A 6,000-nucleotide genomic window follows, 5' to 3' on the forward strand; every position below is an offset into this window, starting at 1 on the left:
GTTACCAGGGCTGTCTGTCAATACATAGGCCTACCCCATAAAAGGCCAGAGTGAAACATTTTGATATTCCCTTTTCCCTTCAGCATACATACAAACCTTTTTTTGTGGTGTGTAGATCAGCTATGCCACCCAAGAAGAAGAAAGGGGGCATACGAAGCTTTTTCATAAAGCAGAATGTAAGTAAGCAAAATAACTAGCCACACAAGCTAGCAGTGGTAGTGACCAGGCTTTCAAATTATGCAGATTCTATTATGTGGAAAAATAGTATTAACTGGTGATGGCATATGTTACCCAGGATATTGTTAAAGATAAACCTAGCTTCTGTAATCTTTCAACCAAGATCAGGAGTATTGATTAGGGGTGTGCAGCACGGTCGCATAGAAGTCGCGCTATCACAATAGATGCTATTACCAAGTCACTGAATGTTAGTTAGCCTACCTTAAGTTAGAATCTTGGAAGTCACAATAAACATTGGATCTGGACATTTTTCGTTTCTATTCTGTTTATGTTATGTATTTCTGAGTGTAGCCTACACAATGCAGAGAAATAAAAGGGAGACCCAAATTCGTTTGAAGGACTGTCATTGCATTGTTATGACACATGCTGTAAAAACGTGTTGGCAATGTGAATAAGTTAATACTGTTGGTTAATCAAATATAATGAATCATTATTTGATGAATAATATCCAAATAACACTATCATATACAATATGGTAGGAGGGTTAAACTCGCTAGCCAAAGGATAGGCTACAAAATGAATGAACCACTTTGTATGCAGGAAAGACAGCATCAAACCACTACAGATGGATGGCAGGTTGAGGAAGCATCAGGGCTTCAGGTGAGGTTCTAATTATTTAATTGTCAGCAGCATTGCTGTACAATATAATGAGATGGAGTAGATTCACTTCTGTATTGCCAACAGTCTGAAATAACAAAGGAAATCGCCATTAAGGCACTGGTATCTTACAGCAAAAGAATTCCAATTACAGTTAAGCAAATACAAATATAATTTAGAGTCGCATAAATTCATAGATATATTCAATCCTAAACTATGGTGCATTTCCATACTCGGTAACATAAATAAAATACTATTTAACTATATGACTAAATGATATATATGACTATATAATCTGGGCAAATTTAAGATATGCTTAGCTTCTGTTATCTGAGAAACAAAATTGGCATCTAGTGGTCAAACATTTATTAACGTTTAAACAATTGTTTTCGTCTGCACATATTTCTCTCCAGTCGGAGATGCTAGTTTAACTTTAGGTACTATAAATAATGAAAGAGGCTATTGTCTATTGACAGTCTGACTCTTGTCAGTAAAAGTTAACTTTACAGCCGGGGGGGGGGGGGATTGGATGTCCCCACCAAAGCTGAGACCAAACCTACGCCCTTGTTGTCGTGTTTAGTTGTATAATGAAAGTACTGTTTTTATAGCCATCCATGTGTGTTCACTTCTGGCTCCTTGGCTATCAATTTGGTAACTATAACGGGCTACTTGACGTCTTTAGAACATTAAACATATCGGAGGTGTCAAACTTACTCTAGTCTAGATTTTTTGACGTTAATCACTCCTATGATGTATTGCTATTGTCTATCCAAAGTAAAGTGCCTGTTTCAAAGTTAACTGATGGTCAAATCAACCAAAAATCTGATATTGTTTGTGTGGCGTTACCAAGAACTGGCAAGCAGTTTAATTTAGTAGCTGACTACGCCACCCTAGTATCAAACCAGGGAACAGGTTTCTGTTAGTCAAGAGACTCAACAGGCTCACAGGTTCAGGCATGAGACAGAGACAGAGTTCCACAAAATGAAAAGGTTTTATTTAAGCACATAGGATGGAGGTTTCTCTAGGTAAGAGAAACCTAGACTGGAAGGAAAGCTGTAACACAGACTAAGAAGATATTCATTTATTATTAAAATTGTACAACTTTATGCCACAGAGTGGGAAGGTAACAAAACATAAGACAATTGACCGATCCCAAGCCCCGCCCCCTTTTACTATGTCACAATGAGGACTTCGGAGGACCTCGGTCAACCTCGGTCAATTTTGAATTTTCTAGTGTCCGTTCTGTATGACAATACGCCAGTTATGCGAAGGCTATAATGCTTCTTTTGCGAGTAGCCTAAGAAACTAAATAACTAAAGAGCTCAAAAAGGTTCAAAGATAAGCCTGAGATACTTGTAGAAGTGACATCCGATATCCTGACCGTGTAAAACGTTGACACACATAGGCCTTACTTTGCATAACTTTGGATAGGCTGCTACTTTTCAGTAAAGAAATCTGAGTGTGTACGAAAATGTTCCCTTTATTTGTGTTCATAACTACACACAAAAACATAACTAAATCTGGTTTCCACTGATGAAACGACAACATAAGCCTACGCAAAAAAATATACCTACCTTGCAGGAACTGAACTCGCACATTCATACGATTGGAAGACGCGCAAAAGGCTATACACCTACAATCACGTATCGCCTTACACACATCAAGAACATACTTTCAGCTTTGCTGCATTGCCATGTTTAACTTGGGATAGAAGACTGTTGACAGAAATAGGCTAATGATAATTTTTTCAACAAACGCAATACTAGCCTACTGCGATGCATTATGGCTGAACGAGAGATAGACAATGTCTTCTAAAGGTCGAATCATGTGCTGATTCAAAACTATGCCTTGCTATAGGCTATGCAGTCTCGAAATTGCCAATATTAGACCTAGCCTACTACATTGCCCACGTTTAAATTAATTATAGCATAATGATGAAGTCTAGTGCAAGACAAACCACGTCTGCAAACTGCAGATAGCCATGCGTGGTATGGGTTTGAACTCGGAGTGGGTTCTTTTCAATACACTTGTATCATGTTTATTTGAACTCTTCCTTCTAAAGCAGCCATTCAAAAAAAATAAGTAGACTCTCGGCCTACCGAAGAGAAGCTTCTCTCCACCTCCCCAACATGAGCTGCTTAACAGGCTAGTCACTCTCCCAAGTTGCGTGAACTTGGATCTGCAGCACTTGGTCCCGTCTTACTAATCCTCGAAATATGGTTAGATTTTGTTATGGACACGTCAACACCATATGTTCGCACAGACCTGTTTATTGAATCAGAGTCACATCTGCAGCAAATAAGGTAAACTACCTGCTCGGGATAACGTGCTAATTGTTTATCCAGTTAACATGCATCCCATTAAGATCCACGACACCGGATTTTTTTGTCCTCAATTTGTGGTGTTCCACCTCGTTGATGACAGCGGACATTGTGAATGTGTCCTTCTGCATACTGAAGGCCTTTCTGACCTCTGTTTTTTGAATATATCAATATTACTTGACGCCCAGAAATCCAGCATACACTGTTGCACTAGGCTAAATGGGGGTGCTGCGTCCCCATGTTGAACACGCGTTCTCGCACTTTCCTGCAAACTTGTCCGACTTAGCAACAGTAACTATGGGACTGACAATGGGAGGAGGGGCTTGGGATCGGTCAATTAGTTGAACAGGAGGAAGGGGCTTACCAGAGGGAGGCAGGCCATCCTGAAGAAAGGGATGTCAGGATCACACGTGGATATAGGAGACAGCAACCACCGCAACCCACACAAGTGAACAGTACTGGAAACACACACAGTGAAGCCACACATGCACTACAAGCTAGACTCCTGCCAACACCAGGTGACCAGCCTCCCCTGTAGCACCCCCTACTCCTGCAAAACAAACCACAACAGACAACAGACAAAATACAGACAACAACAGTAATCACGCTAGGCCTGGATGACACAGGCTGACCCTTAGAGCTGACTGAATTGTCCCGTTACCACAATAAATACAAACAGGAACTAAATCAAAGACATACAAGACAAACACACAATAAGGGAGTGGATGGCCATCCAAACGACAAATTCAAATCGTTAGACAGACACAACTGCTTGGAGAAGCCCAGCAGCAATAGGAGGCCTAGACTATGCTGTAGAATTACACAGCGGGCAGGCCTAACTATGCCTGCATATGTGCCTACTTAAAGCTTCCCAAAATCATGCAACGAAATAACATAAAGCCAAAAGAACATGAAAATAAAGGACTTTTACACTTAACCAAATAAATCACAAGATACAATGACAAGGACAAGACATGTAAATCAAATGAGCAAAGACAAACAGAGGCAAAACAGCAGCAAGCAAAGGATGGCGACCCTGGCGGTAACACCATACAACCTGCTGAAGCACACGGAATCAATTAATTACTCACCATATTGATAGTAAGCGAGGAATAGCGCTGATTGGCTAGATGGCTACATACCACAGTGGAGGGTTAGACGGCACGCTGTAGCTTCAAAGTGTTTGGAGGGGACAGCCACAAACAATGCGAGATAGACACTCGTCAGCCCACCGGAGGGTCTATGTGCGTGGAATTGAGTGAACGTTAACAGCTTTTACAATTGACATGGCTACGTAATGTGAAGAATATATACGACATCGTGGATAAAATACCTGCGGTCACGATGATCAGGACACAACTCAGGGGCACAAAGCCCTTAAACGCAAACAGCCCACAACACAACTAGACGCCACACCGAGCAATCAATATTGAGCCTACCGGAGGGAAAAGGAGATGTATAGTCACTGACGCAAAATAGTAGCCTACAGCGGCATCTGACACCAGAGCATTAGCTTACCTTCCAGTATGCGAGAGAATCCCAAAACCGGCTGCCACCCGGAAGATCACCACACAGACCGGAACAGCCTTCCTGACAACACGCTGAGAGCCAAACAAACCAGCCTCACCTCTGCTGCATACCTGACCCACAGTGCAAGTCAACTTATAAAGAAACCAGCCAGCTGTATCCACCGATTTACTAATGAACGGCCTTAAAGGCACAGGTGCACTATTTCAACCCGCTACATTTGCATCTCCAAGTGGTTTGTGACGTATGTTTGTGTGAAAGAATACAGGTGTGAAACTCACCCAGTCTTTTCTTGTATGCGTCATTACTCCACCGTATCTCTTGAGGTTTGGCATAGTTGGCTTGATCAAAGATTGCTAAATTTGTGTTCAGGGCCTGTTCTCTTTTTTCTAGTGCTAGTAGTCTCAATGCTAGTAGGGGGTGGATCATTCTGTTTTTTCTCTCTTTGATTGATAGGGGTAGGTTTATCAAATGAATTGTTTGAATTGTTCTTTTGAATTATGATGCTATTTGTGTTGTCGTACCTTTTCCAGACAATGTTTCCTCTCCAAAATCATTGTTATTCTAAACTAGAGTGATTTGGATATTTTGGGGATGTATGTTTCACCCCGTTCTAATTGCAGCTGTGCCAGTAAGTAAGTAACGTTTATTTTTAGAGCACATTTAAACACAGCTCGCACTGACCAAAGTGCTGTACATAGCGCTTTAGCCAAAGAATAATAAAATAAAATATATACACTTAGATAATATGACATTAGAGACTGTCATGTTCGAGGACCAGTGAGTGTGAGGAACAGTGCCCCAGACCATTAAGTAAGCCTATCAGCTCTGCTGATCCATTCAGGTGTCTCACTGCCATAGCTAGTACACAATGTTTAGGCATAAGCCATCTCCCCTTTGTGGACAGACTCAAAATGTCCTGACAAGTTGAGACAATTCTCTCAGCTCCTTCTTCACGGACATTCACATATTTGGTATTAGGCTTGAGGCAGAGGAAAGTGTTAGCTGTCCTGCTGTTGGTGGCCATGTGAGTGTAGGGATTGACTGAAAGTTGTCCACTATGACCTCTCAGCAGACCATAGATAGATAGATAGATAGATAGATAGATAGATACTTTATTGATCCCCAGGGGAAATTCAAGGTCTCAGTAGCATACAGACAACACACACACATTCACTAACAGCAGAAAAAGTAATTAAAAGTATATAATATTAGAACACAACTAAGCAGTAAGGACAGTAGAAGATAAAGAATATACTAAATATACTAAAATACAAATTATACTAACATAACTAACACTTAATCTAAATCAATTCTA

The 6,000-nt window shown here is 40.9% G+C and overlaps 1 long non-coding RNA gene across 2 annotated transcripts; it reads right to left on the reverse strand.

The window, feature by feature from the left end:
- Window positions 1-439: 439 nt before the first annotated feature.
- LOC143112322 (uncharacterized) lies at window positions 440-4,857 on the reverse strand. Of its 2 annotated transcripts, XR_012984707.1 has the most exons (4): window positions 4,674-4,857; window positions 4,489-4,590; window positions 4,298-4,395; window positions 440-922 (listed from the first exon to the last, which is right to left on the reverse strand). It is a non-coding gene; the product is annotated as an uncharacterized LOC143112322 (long non-coding RNA). The 2 variants fall into 2 exon arrangements; XR_012984706.1 differs by lacking the exon at window positions 440-922 and having other exon boundaries at window positions 3,888-4,395.
- Window positions 4,858-6,000: the final 1,143 nt, after the last annotated feature.

Source organism: Alosa pseudoharengus, unplaced genomic scaffold (genome assembly GCF_046254945.1).
Source record: "Alosa pseudoharengus isolate Yale_2024_CS ecotype anadromous, Long Island Sound unplaced genomic scaffold, YU_APseudo_1.1 YU_APseudo_1.1_scf_8, whole genome shotgun sequence".
Taxonomy (NCBI): domain Eukaryota; kingdom Metazoa; phylum Chordata; class Actinopteri; order Clupeiformes; family Clupeidae; genus Alosa; species Alosa pseudoharengus.